Source organism: Arachis hypogaea, chromosome 8, assembly GCF_003086295.3.
Source record: "Arachis hypogaea cultivar Tifrunner chromosome 8, arahy.Tifrunner.gnm2.J5K5, whole genome shotgun sequence".
Taxonomy (NCBI): domain Eukaryota; kingdom Viridiplantae; phylum Streptophyta; class Magnoliopsida; order Fabales; family Fabaceae; genus Arachis; species Arachis hypogaea.
Genome location: NC_092043.1, coordinates 1,000,331 through 1,018,333, shown reverse-complemented (window position 1 = coordinate 1,018,333; position 18,003 = coordinate 1,000,331).

Genomic DNA, 18,003 nt, shown 5'->3' with positions numbered 1-18,003 from the left:
TTTTTCACAAAGGCCCGATATAGATTATGAAGGAACGTATTCCCCAGTAGTGGATGCGATAACATTGCGTTATTTAGTCAGTTTATCTGCATATCATAAACTGCATATGCATTTAATGGATGTGGTAACAGCCTATTTATACGGCTCATTAGATCGGGATATCTATATGAAAGTCCCCGAAGGACTAAAGATATCCAAACCATCCAATGAATATTCGCAAGGGTTATACTCAGTCAAATTGCAAAGATCTTTATATGGTCTAAAGCAATCTGGACGAATGTGGTATAATCGTCTTACTGAGTATCTGGCCAAAAACGGATTCAAGAATGATGATATCTGCCCGTGTATTTTCATAAAGAAATCTGCATCTGGATTCATTATAATTGCTGTGTACGTTGATGATTTAAATATCATTGGGACTCCTGAAGAGATTCCAACAATTATAAAAACTCTAAAATAAGAGTTTGAGATGAAAGATCTTGGAAAGACTAAATTTTGTCTCGGCCTGCAGATCGAGCATATAAAAAGTGGGATCTTTATTCATCAAACAACATACACAGAAAAGATCTTGAAAAGATTTTATATGGATAAGTCACATCCATTAAGTACCCCAATGATCGTAAGATCTTTGGATGTGAAAAAGGATCAATTCCGCCCTAAAGAAGAAAATGAAGATATCCTTGGTCCTGAAGTACCATATCTTAGTGCCATTAGAGCACTAATGTATCTTGCTAATAATACGCGACCTGACATATCATTCGCGGTGAATTTACTAGCAAGGTATAGTTCCTCTCCAACCAGAAGACATTGGAGTGGAATCAAACAAATTTTTCGATATCTTCATGGAACGGTTGATATGGGATTGTTTTATCCCTATGGATCCAAATCACAACTAGTTGGCTATGCAGATGCCGGATACTTGTCTGATCCACATAAAGGGAGATCTCAAACAGGATACCTGTTCACATATGGTGGTACAGCTATATCTTGGAGGTCCACAAAACAGACGATTGCTGCAACATCCTCTAATCATGCTGAAATACTGGCGATTCATGAAGCTAGTCGCGAGTATTTTTGGCTGAGGAGTCTGATTCAATATATTTTGTCATCATGTGGACTGATTGATCATAAGATAGCTCCAACTGTCCTGTTTGAAGATAATACAGCATGCATTGCTCAACTTAAGGGTGGATACATCAAAGGTGATAGAACAAAGCATATTTCTCCCAAATTCTTCTTCACTCATGACCTTCAAAATCAAGGGACAATTGATGTCCAACAGATCCGTTCAAGTGACAACCTGGCAGATTTATTTACAAAGTCACTCTCAAAATCCTCCTTTGAAAGATCGGTACATAAGATTGGGATGCGCCGATTTCGAGACATTAAATGATGTCGGCAAGAGGGGGAGACTGTACTCTTTTTCCCTTGGTCAAGTTTTTTCCCATTGGGTTTTTCTTGACAAGGTTTTTAATGAGGCAGTCCCCATCACAAAGGATATTGTACTCTTTTTCCTTCACTAAGGTTTTTCCCACAGGGTTTTTCTTTAGTAAGGTTTTAATGAGGAAATAATCCTAAATGGGCATCCAAGGGGGAGTGTTGTGATAAGAACAAACAACGTGGATGCCCATTCCCATGCAAAACTCACTTTTTCAAAGAAGAAATGACATTAAATGCATGTTGAAATTAAGCTCCCAATATGTGTATAAATAGAGGCTTTTGCCTCCGAGAGAAACACAAGCAAGTAATAATAAAATCACTTCTCTCTTTATATTACAATCAAATACTCTTCTCTTTATATTTCTACTACAATTCTTTCTCTTCTTTTATTTTATTAGTATTCTAAATTCTCTTTTCTATTACTCTTTACATATAATATTAATAGCAATATTAATCATCTTTATTATATTGAGATAGTAACAATAAACATATGCGTTTCTCTCTCTCTTTATTTTTAATACTTTTTCTTATCTTTGTATATATATACACAATACAACATATAATATTATTGAGCTAATTATTTTAATACTAGAGTCTTCTATTTATACATTTTAATTATATATATATCTTTTATTTCACAACATTAACTAATATACAAAATGGGTGACTTCTGAAGTGGCATAGAAAATGGTAACTAAGGGTAGCACTAGATTGACTTACCAATAGAATTGTGACATTTGGCTTAAGAATTATTAAAAGAGATTTTGTTAGCGTAGAAAAGGAGATTGATGTAGTCACAAACCATGAGGGTATACCGGGAAAGTGAACACCAAAAAGAAATCCAATGTACTGGGCCTTAGAAAATGTAATACTTGTAGATAAAAAAAAATAGTAGAACACAGAAAAATAAATGATAATGGCCTTTTTTTTCTTAAACCCAATGATAAAAAAAACCAAATTTAATCATTAAAAATAAAGAATCGAATTATTCACCATATATGAGGGAAAAAGAAGAAAAAAAATTAAGGAGGGATGGGAAAGAAAAATATTTTGTTAAAAAAATATTTGACATAAACCTTTTTTAAAATGCACTTGTTGACATAACTAAACATAAACACTAAAATTTAATAAAAATTATGTATATACATTTCAATTTCTCAAAATCAAATTATGTAAAAATTAAAGTTTTATAATTCTTTTTATCGTGGTTAAATAAGAATTTTTCTTTAATTATTAAATTTTATTATTAAATTTAAAGTTTTATTCTTTTAATCCAATTATGTTTGTTAAAAACCCAATAAATTGCTCATAGACATGTGCATGAAATCATATATTTTTATTTTTCATGTGAAAAATAGTACTAAAATTTTCTAAGTGCGACACAAAAAAAATTTTAATTTTGATGCAACAAATTTTTTAATTGACACCGAAATTTTTAAAATTTCTAAACTTAATGATTTTGTTTCTATTTTTGCTTCTCCTTTCCTCTTTATTCCCGCAAAATTCCTTCTTCTATTTTTATATTTTAATTATTTCCTTTACGCGAAAAAAAATAATATTATATTTTCTTAATAATTATTGATCTCTTTAATGGTTTTATACTTAACAATTGAATTTTTAATTAATAAAATTTAAGAATAAATGATAAATAGGTCTCTGACTTTTAATTTTAAAGATAAATAATTTTTTGATTAATTAAAAATACAAAAAACATCAATCACTTTCTAAAATGCGGAAAATCTAAGTCCATCCAAAGGATCGATTTGTCCTTATATATTTTAAATGGAGAAACTTAAATGTCTTATATTTTAAAAGATGAAAGACGTTTTTTGTATTTTTAATCAATCCCGCTACGTTACCAACAACATTTCTGCCAACTTCTATCAATTTCTACCAAGTCTCTAATCTTTTAATCTTTCCATATTGATGTTACTCTCTTCTCTATCGTTCTTCTCTCTCTTCTGTGCATTAATAGTGGTTCCTTCTTTTGCCATCGCGAGCTCCTTCTTCTCCTCCCCTCCTCCTTCTCTTCTTCTTCCTCGAGAGGTTTCTGGCTTCAGGAAGTAGCAATTTTGAGTCATCTATTTTCTGCAATCCCAACTTATTCAACGTTGAGTTCCTTCCTTTTTCAAATGTCGTATCTTCGTCTTCTCCTTCTCTCGGCATCACGGTTCTCTTTTCCTCCTAACGATGCGTCTTCGTCATCTCCTCCCAGTGTCACCAAAATCAAATTAGTGTTCTGTGTTATTTGCAACGAAAATGGTGATATGAAATCTGAGAAATTGTCAAATTTTTGTGAAGGTTCTAAGAAATTAGGGTTTTATTTTGAATCTGTGCATGTTCTATTTTTTAATTTGATCTGAGTTTGTTCTTTTTTGTGATTTTGAAAAGGATAGTGGATGAACTATGTTGATGTTCAAGAGGTGAGAGAGAAAAAATGAGTGAGTGAGTGATAGAGAAAGAGAGAGAGTAGGAAGGGAGATGATGCTACGGTAGTGGTGGTTTAGGTGCTGCAGATAGTGAGTGAGGATGGGTGCGTTGTAAAAGCCGGTTAATTAACGGCTAATTAACCCATAAATGAGAATTTATTCTAGAAAGCCCAAAATGTGATTTTTGTGGCTAAATGTGATAGAGGATATTGAGACGAGAATTTCGGCACCAATTTTATAGAAATCGGACCAAGATTGGACCGAACGGGCCAAACCGGGCCAACCGGACCCAAAGTGGGCCCTTGGCCCAACTAAACTAAACCAAAACCCTAGTTTTCAGTATTCTCTCTCCTCACAACACTCATATTCACGCTGAAATTAGAGAGAAAGGGAGGAAGAACACTCTCTCAAGTTCTCTCCCTTGGTTGATCTTCAAACCACCATAATTTTTGATCTAGAGCTCCGATTGCCGCTCCGTTTGCGGCCACGTGTTCACCGCGGAGAGCTCTACAAAACCCATACAATTAATCTTGAGGTAAGCCACGTTTTGCTCTTCGAAATTCCAGCCCTTATTTTCGAGTTTCATGGGTAAAATGTTGAGATTTTGGGTTCTTTGATGTTATAGGACCCAACTCTCTTGAAGGAGAAGGTTAATCTTGTCTCCTTGGACCTTGGGTGTGGTAAGATTCTCAACCCTAGTATAATTTTGTTGTTTTATGATGTTTGGGTATTGAGATGTTGTGTATGGGTATGATGATTGTGGCTTAGGTTGTGTATATGTGAATATTGGAGCTTGAGTGGTGATTTTGAAAAGCTTGAAAAAGGGATTTGGTGGTGAAAAATCTGTTCTTGGAGGTGTTGAGGCCTTGAGAGCTTGTGGATAAGTGATTTGGAAGTGCTCCGGTTGAGTTTGGGAAATCGGCTAAGGTATGGTTTCGGTTTCCCGTATCTAATATGTAATGTGGTAGGAAATACTTAGGCTAGAGGCCCTAAGATAGGCATTGAATTGTTGATGTTGTTGAATGATTGAGATATATGATGTGGTCATATATGTGATGATGATTATTAATGCCTTGGTGGTATGATGTATGAGAAATATGCATGTTGTGATATATGCTTGATGATTGGTTATGGTTGAATTGTGGGTTGAACCATATTGATGGTGAGTATGATATTGATTGTGTACAATGATGATTTGTTGGAATTGGTGTTGTTGAGAATTGGCATGAGGAATAGTATATGATATGTCAATATGTTTGAGTTTGAACCACTTGGGTGAAGTGGGTTAAAATGATGAGATAGTGATTTTGTATATTGTGGTAAAGTGTCAATGTGTGAGTTGAGGAGGCTTGATGTTGAATTTGATATATTTTGATTGATTTCAAAGAAAAGGGATGAAATTGACATGTTTTGATTGATTTTGAAAAGAGTTGAAAATGGCTTATTTTGAAAATGGCATATTGTGGTTTTGTATGAAAATATGGTTTTTGGGCATACTTTGGTGGGACATAACTTGGACTACGGATCTCCGTTTTGTGTCAAATCTGTTTAGAAATGTAATTTGATCCGGGAAGTCCATGCCGTTCGAAGAACGGGTGAAAAACGATTTAAAATGAGGAAGTTATGTCCGTTGGAAGATTGGGGTTTAAATCTGTGAATTCTGCAGCTTTTAACTTAGAAAATTTTTAGCAGAATAACCCCTTGCGCGTAGGCGCACTTGGCGCGTATGCGCCAATCTTCCAGAGAGCGCCATCCACGCGTGCGCGTGATGTGCGCGGGCGCGCCGATTGTGCTGCACCCAATGGCCAGCCATTTTCCAGAGAGTTATGCCAGAACTGTGCTAGTGTTGTGCCTGCGGCACGAGAACACCCACGCGTACGCGTGGTTGACGCGTACGCGTCGATTGGCAAATTTTAATCCACGCGTTAGCGTGCATGACGCTTGCGCGTCGATGAGTTTTCGAAGCCATCCACGCGTGCGCGTGGAGTGCGCGTACGCATGGCCCTGTTTTCATCCAAAAGTTGATTTTTGAGTTTTAAAAGCCAAATCTCATACTTCTAAGCCTCCGATCTCACCACTTATATCTTAAATCATTATGATATGCCTAGCTATGAGAGAAGGAGCTAGTGGATGTGGTAACTTGCGAGTGAAGCAAGGGAAAATGAATAATCAATGAGGATCATTGATGATTATGTGAGATGTGGAGGATGGTGGTAGAAGTGCTTGTTATGCCATTGGCCGAAGGGCCGTAATTGTTTATGAATTGGCTGGTTCTGGATTGAACCGTGAGCCGGAATAGCTGTGTATGCTATGAATATTGGCTGGTTATGGATTTAACCGTGAGCTGGAATGGCTGAGTATGATATGAATATTGGCTGGTTCTGGACTGAACCGTGAGCCGGATGGCTGATATGGATGTTGATCCATGGATGAGAATTCATGCATGTTTATGCTGAATTATTGATAATTGTGATTTTGCACTTCCACTATCTGAGATACGAGTTTCCCTGGGTAGTAGCAGTGGCTAGCCACCACGTGCTCCAGGTTGAGACTTGATACTCTGTTGACCCTATGTCGTAAGTGTGGCCGGGCACTGTGAAAGACCCGGATGAGCTCGCCCCCGTAAATATTCACCAGTGAGGGTGATGGATATAGATCATGATTATGATCAAGTTTATAACGAGTATAACTCGAGTTGGGGATGCGTGATAGAGGGACAGTCCAATGGTTAGCGACCAGGACTTGTCGGGTTGGCTTTATAACCGACAAGATGATATCATCAGCCACTAGGGACAGGCATTCATCATATGCATACTATATGAATTATTTGAAATTGCCTATTTGACTGCATATTACTTGCTAATTGTCTAAATGCCTTAATTGTTCCTATTTGTATATTCCTTGTTTGACATAACTGTGTTTGCTACATTATACTCCTGCTGGTGGTTGGGAGGTGAGAAGGAATTGGAAAGGGATGTATTAGTTAGACTGAAGAATCTTTAGTCAGATATCCTTATATGGTTTAGCTTGTTTATAAGCTTTGAATTATCTGGAGGAAGTTCTAGGATTGCCTTCGGCTTTCCTCTATTATTATGTATTATATATGTGGAAGCTGTTACCATGCTGGGGACCTCTGGTTCTCACCCATGTGGATTTTGTGATTTTCAGATGCAGGACGTGAGGTTTCCCGCTGAGGCATGCTGGAGACTTCTAGATTTGCGAAGATCCTTTGTTCTCGGGGATATTTTTTTTGGTTTATATGTTTTGCTTAGATACTTTTATCTCCATTAAATAATACAAACTATGATGACTCCTCTTATGGGGGATTTTGGAGAATAGGTTTTATGTATTTGTGTCCCTTTGGGTTTCCTTTGGGGTTTTCCTTATTTTATCATATGTATATATTGTTATGCTCGGACCGGTTATCTTCGCAGCCAGATCTTGAGTCTTGATATTCCTGTTTTTGACACTCCTTTGTATATATATAATCTCGCGTTGGTTTATCCTTGTTCGTTACGCTATCGATCGGAGTGTTGCGCTTTTGAGTTGCGGTTTTTGTTTACCCCTTTTTCTACAAAGGCTCCTAGTTATAATCAATTATTCATACTACTATACGTACTAAATTTTTATTTTAGAGGTCGTAATACCTTGCCATCTCTGAATTATGACTTAAGCATAAGACTCTGTATGGTAGGGTGTTACATGCGTGAGAGAAAAGAATGGGATAGTTTAAAAATTTTATGTAATTATTTAAGGTTTGAGTAATTTTGCATGCAAAAGTCAATCTTTTATGAATACAAATGGTAATTTTTATATTCTATGGATAGATATGTCAGCGTTTTCAATTTTTATCATTGCACTGACTAAGTTTCCTTTAATAATTCTTATGCCAAATGCCACAATTTTACTACTGAATCAACTTAATGTCACCCTTAACCACCCTTCTTTATGTCACCACAGACCTATATAGTAATGGTCCAAAGTTAAAGTAACTTGCTTTATTAATTTATGGTCCTAATAATAAATTAAAATAGGTCTTAATAATGGATATTTACTAAGAGTTATAGATAATAAATTTTAATAAAAATATAGTAATTTTTTTAATAGTTTTCATGTATTGATCAATGCATGAGTAGCAAACGATTAACAATGAAGGATGTAGCACAGCAATGCATGTGTTACTTGCGATGCATTAACTCATTAAGTGGGCTCGGAAATTAAAGAAAAGAGGAGCAACACCCCGAAGTGTAGGATTTCATGCCCCTAAGTTTGAGAAAGCAAATATTCTTCTCTTCCGATGCTTTGTCTTCTTCCTTCCACACTTTTTACTCCAGCTGCTTTTAGGCCTCCTTTTGAGGGTTTTGCCACTCACATTAAATAAAAAGAAAAAAAAAAAAAACACATTCAAGTTTAATACGGTGCATTTGCCTTAGCGCTAGTTATATCAAATGATGAATACTTATTATAAAGTTATATGGTTTAACCTTTTTTGATGAATATTTCAGACACTCAAATCCAGAGAGTAATAAACTAATAATAAATATCAACACAAAATTAAAGTATTCAATGATGACTGAGCAATGAATCAAACAAGAACTTGATACTATGAAGGCGTGTCAATTGTTGTGTGTTGTCCTAATACACGGTTGAAATTGCTTAACGGGAGAATTGGAGAAATCCTTTATATACTCTCATCCGCGAAAAATAAAAGAAGAAAAGAAAAGCTACACCTTATAGATGAAAGGCCATATAGAATCTTTCTTTCAAGCTAGCTAGACTCAATAAAAAAAGTAAAAAAAGAAAGAAGATAAGAATATGACAAGTGAAAATTGCAAAAGGCCACATATATTTATTTTGGTAACAGCCAAATGACTTTATATGCTTTGTAAAAATGGGCTCCATAAAGTGTTGGGAAGGAAGCCTGAGAATCTTCTTATTAATCTCGTCATAACCAAAGTAAGAAAAGAATTTAAAAGTCATAATATGCAAGAATAATACAATGAATGATGTCATTATTATATATACAAGTTCGTATCATTGTTATTATATAATAAATAATCCAACTACATATTCAAATATTTTTGTATTTAAGTCCAATTAAATTGGTCTAAATTTAATGAAAATTACTTTCATCACACCAGCGTGTATCACACGTACTCAATAACGTAACTTTTTTGTCTTCGCCTTCTCCTTCTATTTTTTCGTTTCCTCCTCCTCCTCCTTTCAAATTCTTCTTCTTCTTCTTCTTTTTTTACTTCTTTTTCGTTATCGTAATCACCAACAACACCAACATTTTGCTAACAAAAATTAACATTTTGAATTGAATTTGAATTTATATAAATAATGGACAATGTTCGGTTTCTTTGGTATTATACAATGGTTTTACTTTGATAATATTTTCGATTCATTCTAGATGCATGTGTTTCTGAATTCGAATTTATATAATGGACAAATGTTTGGTTCATTTGGTATTATACAATGGTTTCATTTTAATAATATTTTCGGTTTATTTGCAGTCTAGATGTTGTTCATGAATAATTTGTCCCGGTGGTTTTTTTTCCCCAAAGATGGAGAGACTCGAAGCCGCAACTTCTAGGTAAGTATGGGAAGACTATGAGCTATAGCTCATTGGCAATTTGTCTTTCAAGACAAATTGAATGGAATAGAATGAAATTTAATATAATTGAATAAAGTGATAATAAATAATTTCATTTTTTTGCAAAAAAAGACTCAATTATTAACAAATTAAAAACACATCGAATTCATTTTTGAATCCAAATGAATCTCAATTAAATTAAGAAATAAACCGAAATTACTTAAAGAATAAAAAATTTAGTCAATATTTATCAGCAGTATCAATTGAATCTCAATTAACACACAAATAAACCGAAATAAATTAAAAAATGAACCAAAATTATTTAATGATTGTAGCAGAAAAAATCAGAACTAATAAATATGTTCGCAAAATATTAGTATTATTGGTGATGATGATAACGAAAACGAAAAAGAAAAAGAAGAAGATGCAATATTAAAGACTGCGTGTATGAATTTGAAAGGAGGAGAAAAAGAAAATAAAGAAGAAAAAAAAAAGAAAACAGAGAAAGAAAAAAAATATATAATTTAAAAAATTATTATAATAATTTGATTAGATTTAGTTAAATATTTTTCTTGAAGTAGAGCCTTATTCTATAATAAAAGCCTAAAGGGGGCTAGTAGTGTATTAAAATATTAGCAGTGGATTGGACATTATTTGACACTAGGGACTGACTGTTTGGAACTGGAAAAAGAGATGTTCAACTTGATGATGATGAAGTGGACACACAGTTACGGTAGGAAAACGGAGTATATATGAAATGCATTTGCATTATTAAATTTTGGTGGCTCGTCATATAAAAATGACTACAGTTATCTTCGCATGAAAATGCATATTTAAATTGACATCTATTATATTACGGTTTAATAAAAGGTTGGTTTATTTTTAAGGAACGGTTAAATTATAATATAAGAGAAAAAATTGATTAGTAATTTGAATCAAATAAATCACTACTCTTTAAAACTAGAATTATCTGATCTGATGTTTGCATGAAAGTTGGTTTATTCTTAAGGAGCGGTTAAATTAGAATATAAGAAAAAAATTGATTTGTTCAATTTGATTCAAATAAATCATTACTAAATCATTTTTTTTAAATATACTCTCCAATATTATATATATAGATATATATGTTAGTCATTAAACTTGCATCTTTAGGTGATGACAACTCTAACTATTTTCTTGTGAATTTCTTTGTTCCACTTTTATTAGTTGAAAATATAACCAAACATACTTGAAGCTTATTTCATCAAATCATCAACCTCTAATCTCTTGAGAACGTGTAGGGATAAAATTATAATAAAATGCAATGCAGGGCCTTATTCATTGTAAATATAAAGGTAAAATACCTTTTTACTTTTTAAAATTTAGACTAAATTCTAATTTTGTTCATAATGTTTAAAATATTTTAGTTTTATTTTAAATTTATTTTATATATTTTAGTTATTTAATCAAAATTATATTTTTTATTTAATTTTATTTTTTTTATTATTTGATCACTTTAATTTTGCTCTCAAATTACTATAACAGCTACTTATTATAATTATTATACTTTTCACTGCTATCTAAAAGAAAATTTTAATAGAGAAAAAATATTTTTTAAAAAAAACAAAATTTAATTAAATGACTAAAATAAAAAAATAAAATATTTAAATAAAAATAAGACATTTCAAATATAAGAATGAAATTAGAATTTTGTCTAAATATCAGGAACTAAAGCATTGCTTTGCTCTAAATATATAATAACTTAATTACCAGATAGATTCTTCCCAAAAGTAATTTAATTACCGCCTTTTTTTTTTGGTAATGTATGTGAATATTCATTCATGTGTTGCTGGATCGATATATATATAGTAATGTAAAGCCCTAAAGTATGCATTATTTTAGTTTACATTTTTCAACCTAGCTAGGTCGCTTGTTAGTTTGATTATGATTCCGAAAAACCATGTTTTTTTGTCAATACAACACATACACATCGTACTCACACATACATTAGATGCTCTCTTTTTACCAAAAGAGACTCGAACCCATGTGGCATTTTTATTAGGAGACAAATGTATTTAGCATTGGAACAAGTCTCAGCCACAGGAAAAACATCACAATTTAAATTCATGGAAAACTGCTTGCGACTGCCATGCATTTTTATTTATAAAATAGCCCATGCTGTTATACTAAATTGCAGAGACCATGCTGTTACAGTGTTACTACGTATGTTAATATGCTATGTTTTTATCACCTTTATGCTTTTGACCCAGTTTGGCTGACAAGACAAGAAGAGTCTCTTATTATTAATTATTATGTTTTAGAATTCAAATTTGTAGATAGCATTACAAAGAAAAACTTAGTCGATATAGACCACAATACTTTATTTTATGATGATTGATCACCTTTTGGTATGAGGAGGAAATTAAAATGAATAAAGAAATATGTATATATTAATAAGATACAAATTAAAGTTAAAGAAGGCAATTAAATGGGTTTAATTCATTATTCATTTGAATATATAAATAAATAAATGGGGACATATGCAATAAGATAGGCGGACATGGCAGAAGGGTAAAGGGAGAAAAAAGTGTTAATAAAAAGAAAAGTGGGGGTAAGCTTGCCCATACTCTCTGATCTGATAGGTCTCACATTCTCCTCCATCTCTTTTCGTCTGATGTGATGAACCTTTGCTTTTGTGGGCCTAATTCAGCAAATAATATTTTATATCACTTTATTTGCTGGATCAATACAACACACCTTTTTAATCATACACTACTTAATTTTTAGCATATATTTTTGGCTCTCTTGCATGCTTTGCCCTCTGGTTTTCAGGAAAGTAAATGACTTTTATATGTACACTATAACATTTTAAGTTTTAGGTCACGGTTTTTTTTTTAGTTACGTTTAAAAACTATGATAATCCTCTATGGTCGAAGTTTTTAGCCGTGACCTGAAAAAAAAAATTGGTCACTATTTATTTAAAAACCATTACTCTTCTTGTGGAGATTGGCTCTGCCAGTGAATACTTGTAAACTTTCTGTCAGGATGAGATATACATCAGCGAGAAGAAAACACAGGAGTAGATACCTGCAAAAGACACTCTGACGTTCAAATTAGTATGTGAGTAATAAACTTTACAGAATGCAAATTATATAGAACAATCTTCTTACCATTTTCTTTATATCTGAAAATGAGAAGTAACCGTTATGTCTCCAAGTAATAATGTTTTAAGTGGAGAGTAATAGCATACCAGATGTTTTTATACTCGTTTGAATGTCAGTTATTGGCAGCTGATCTATAACATTTTATGGCCGAGTTATAACTTGTAACCGATGTATAACGGTCGTATCACAGCTTCCAAATTTGACCTAGTGATATTTTGATGAAACAGGTTGAGCTTTTTGTTGAGTTATAACTCGACATTTTAATAAAGATATGGAGCCCCCAGTTCAACGTGTTTTATTAAAATAAATTTAAAACAACTAGACGTAACAGTTGTATTCTTCTTGGAAAAAAAGAAAAAAGAAAATAAAGGGTCTTGTTATTAAAAAGTGTCTATAGTTTCAAAGTTATTTATTACTATTGGTTGTTTGAGAAACAACGGCTGTGATGAGCTTGGAATTGAAAGATTTTTATTAAATGCTTGTTAAAGCATTTTGGAATCCTGAAAGTTTTAACTAAAACAAGTTCAGTTTTACTGAAACGTGTTTTTGAAGATTACGAGATGAGTAAAAGAGGTTAGTTCACTCTCATTTCTGTTTCTAATTTTGTCTGCTCACTTTCTTCTTTTCTATTCTTGGGTAACAATAGGTGAGAAAAAGGAAAAAAATTTACTGAAAGTTGAGGATGATGGGTCGTATAATTGGGTGAATGAGGATGTCAAGGTTTGCGGGTCTCTCTTTACTAATAAGGGTAGTGTGGATGAAATAGATACTGCAAAGATAGTGAAGACTAGGGTTCGGATAGAATTGTTGCCATGCACGAGGGGTGAGCGTGTTTTTCATAGAAAAAAAGGATGTTGAATATTTTTAGATGTATAGTTGTGTTCTTGAGGAACTATGTGTGAAACCGCTGTTTACAGCTTTTGAATGTGATGTTTTAAAGCAATTTAATTGTACTCCATCCCAGCTCCATCTAAATGGTTGGACTTTTGTGAGATGTTTTGAGATTTTGATGGAATTTTTAGAGATAAAACCTATTCTTGAATTGTTTTTCTCTGTTTCAAGTTAAAAGAGTTTGGAAATGAGTTTGGATGAATCTAAATAGTGCTCTAGTTTTTTCTGTTCTCAAACTTTATAAGTCATCTTTTAAGGATTTTAAGGAGATATTTTTGAAAGTAAAGTCGGTGGATGAGAATTTTTTCTTCTATTTAGATGAGCATTTATAGGAGAAATTTTTGATGTATTGGTGCTCGCAGCCACATCATATACTTGATCCGGACCAGATTATTCCTCGAAATGAGTGTATAATAGGGTATCTGGTTGAGGTCATTGATAAAGGGGATTTGATCTCGGTTTTTGACTTGCTTCCATGGGAGAAAGATAGAACATCGGTGGTGAATTATCTCAGTGAGAGTGTATTGAGCTGTTTGTTTAATAGATGGGTGTTTTGACTTTTTGTTTGATACTATTTGTTTTATTTTATAGGTGGGAAGTATCCTGGAGCATTGGCAGCGAGCTTGAGGGCTCGGCTAAGGACAAAAAATTTTGATAAGGAGGATTTATGTTCGAATCCTAAAAAAGTTGATGATGAGGGGGGAGGTAAATCAACCAGCCTTCAAGAAGAAGAGCTTTGTTTTTAAGAAAAGGAAGGTGGATGTAATTAACCTGGGTGATGATCTTGCTGAGAGGGATAAAGAAATTTTCTTGGAGGAACTTTCGGCATTTGTTACGAAACAAGAGAAACTTCATGGTTTTACCGAGGAAGGTGATGGTTCCTCGGTATAGGATAAGAAATTCTCTTTTATGGTGGTAGCGAATGAGGTTTTGTAGTCTGCTTCCGACTGTGCCTTGATTGAGGAGGTCGGAGATGTTACTGTTGACCAATATTTGCAGGTATGAAAACTGAGTCTTATTTGTGTATTTTCTGAAAAGCCGAGCTATGTCTGATATAACTCGTTTGCTTTAGGTTTTGGGTTTTTGTCTGGCCAGTATTGGTCGGAGCCGACAAGTCCGTCATAAGAAGCTTGTGGAAAAAGGCGAAGAATTGGTAAGTGTGAAGGAAGAACTTGACTTGAAAGAAATAGTAATTGAGGATTTGAGAAGGAAATTGGCTGCGAAAGAAGAGGAATTGAAGTTGAAGAAGAGTCATCATGAAAAAGAAAGATAGTAAGTTTCCCATATGAAAGATCAAATTATTGAAGTTACAGTGAAGTTGAAGGAGATAAAAAAGAACAAAGAGGTTGAGATTATAGATGCTTTTGCAGAGAGATTCGAGCGTGCGGTGACGCGGGCGAGGTTTGTAGCTCCAGAGATAGACTTTTACAAATGGAGCCCGAAAAGTTAGTTCGTGATGGTATACTGGAAGATGATGATGAGGCTATGGAAGAGGAAGATGAGAATTTGAAGTAACTTGTACTTTTTATTTGGATATTAAACTTATGGTGTTTGTCAGTTTGTTTTAGCTTTTTGGATTTGTAATAGATAGTTCTTGAACTGATGTTATTTTGATAATATTTAATTACTGTTTGTTTATATGATCTTTGTTTGGTGAGATTGGATGTCAATTTGCTTTGGCTATTTGAAATAGGTAGTGGTTGAGACTGATCTCTTTTGGAGAGTGTTTAATTTGTTTGACACTTAATAAATTAGTAGATAGATGTTTGATTGAATGAATTAGGCAATGGCTATGGTAGATTTCCACTGATGTATTTTTCCTCATTATTGAGAAGGGTTTGATAGGATTGAATTTGTTTGAGCGAGAATATCTCGTTAGTTCACCTTAGTTTGGTGATTTTATTGATGATTGAGTTTGATTGCGCATGTGTAAACGATGCAACTTTGAATTGAACAATTATCGCAAATGGATAAGTATTTTTATTTGTTTGATATTTGATTTGTTGACTGTTGAAAGTCATAGTTCAAAAGATAGTTGATTTAGATCTTATGATAGCTGATACTGATATGATAATGATTGATATGGATCGGAAAATATAGTTAATAAATATGGATCGGCCTTTTTCTAGCCATAATGATTTATTATATGACATTTGCTTACAAAGGTATAGGTAGGCTTGCCTTGTTAAAACCATTCCAAGCAAAACTCTTTTTGAAAATGATCTTGTGAGTACGAAAAAGAGTACCAGCATGTCCCTGTCTTTTAGCTGTAATATTGCTTTAAAGAAGAAATATTCCAAGAGTTAGGTAACATGGTACCATCTAAACATTCGAGCTTATAAGCTACTTTTCCGAGGACTTCAAGGATTTTGAGTGGGCCTTCCCATTTGGCGGCAAGTTTCCCATAGGATGGAAGTTATCGGGCTTGCTCGGTTTTTCTGAGTACTAAGTCGCCAAGTTGAAATGAGCGAGGATGGACCTTATGATTGTATCACCGAGCTATGTTTTACTGCATTGCTCGGTGGCAGACTGATGCTATACCTTGGATTTCTTCAACTAAATCAAGTTCAATTCTCCAAGCTTCATCATGATCAGTTGCTTATGATCTTAATGAGGATTGAGAGATTTCCAAAAGAATCATTGTTTCAGACCCGTAGACAAGACAGAATAGGGTTTCTTTAGTAGTAGAGTGTATAGTGGTGTTATAACCCCATAGGATTTCTAGAATAAGCTCGGCCCAAAGCCCTTTTGCATCATCCATTTTTTTTCTCAAAGCATGTAGGACAACTTTGTTGGCAGCTTCAACTAATCCGTTAGTCTGTAGATGTTCAACTGAAGAGAAGTGTTGTTTGATTTTTAAGTTCTATAAAAAAGATGTTAAATTGTGGTCGACAAACTGGCAATCATTGTCAGTAATAATATGATGAGGTATACCAAATCTGCATATGATGTGTTTCCAAACAAATAAAATCATTTGTTGTGAAGTGATTTTGACCAATGGTTATGCCTCAATCCATTTGGAAAAAATAATCAATTGTCATAATTAAAAACTTTACCTGTCCTAGTGCAATAGAAAAAGGGCCGAGGATGTCAATCACCCATTGATAGAATAGCCAGCTTACCTCGGAGTGATGTAATAGCTCGACTGGTACATATATTATTCGAGCGTGTTCCTAATAATTTGTGCAAGTTTTCACCTTTTAATCGCAGTATTTTTGTAAACTCTGCTAGAAAAATTCAGCTCGGAGAATTTTTTAGGACAAGTTCCGTGCTCCTATATGTGTGCCGCATATTCCTTCATAACCTCGGCTATGGTGAGATCGGCTTCTGACCTGCTTAGACACTTTAAAAGAGTTCGAGTATAGCTTCACCTATACAGGTTATCATTTAACAATGTAAAGAATCAAGCTTGTCTCCTGAATTTTTTCAAATTAGTGATTTTAGAGGGAATATTTCTAGTTTTTAGATAATGGATGTAAGGCCATCGCCAATCATCTTTGTCAGCAATGTGGTCAATGTTAATGAAATTGATGCTTGGGGAAATCAAAGTGAATTGTAAAAGAGTAACAGTATTTGATTGTGTACTGGCGAGCTTTAATAAGATGTCAGCTCGGTGATTTTGATCTCTGGAAATATGATAAATTTCAAATTTAGAAAAATGGGTTATAAGTGTTTTGACAACATCTAAGTATTTTGTTAAGAAGGGATCTTTTACTTAAAAATATTGATTTACTTGTTGTACTACTAGTAAGGAGTCGCAGTGTACCTTTATTGCAGAAATATTTAATTCGATGGCTAACCTTAAGCCGACAATGAGTGCTTCATATTCGGCCTGATTATTGCTGGCCTTGAAGGAGAAGCGTAAAGAGTTCTCCAAAACTATTCCATTGGTGTCTTCAAGAAGGACTCATGCTCCCGATCCTTGAGAGTTAGAGGCGTCATCGATGTAAAGTGTCTATTCTGGTGGCATATCATCGGAGTTGGCAGTAGTAAACTTGGCAACAAAGTCAACCAGGTATTGTGATTTGATAGATCTCCGGAATTGGTATTTGATATCAAACTCAGATAATTCGATAGACCACTTTATTAATCGGCTAGCTAGTTCTGGTTTTGTGAGCACTTGTCGTAGTGGCTGGTCAGTTTGGACATTAATGGTATGAGTCTGAAATAAAGTCGGAGATGCCTAGCTGAGAAGACTAATGCAAGGGTGAGCTTTTCTATCTTCGGATACCGAAGCTCGACATGTTGCAACGATTTGCTGGTGAAGTAAATAGGTTGTTGGATCTTGTCCTTTTCTATAACAAGAACAGAACTAATTGCCCAGTCAGTTATAGACAGATAAAAATAAAATACTTCTCCAAGTTCAGGCTTTTGTAAAATTGGAGGTTTAGAAAAAATAGTTTTTAAATTTGAAAAAAGTAGTTTCACATTGATCATCCCATTTAAAATTGTTTTTCTTTTTGAGTGATTGAAAAAAGTGGAAAGATTTGGAAGCTAAACAAGG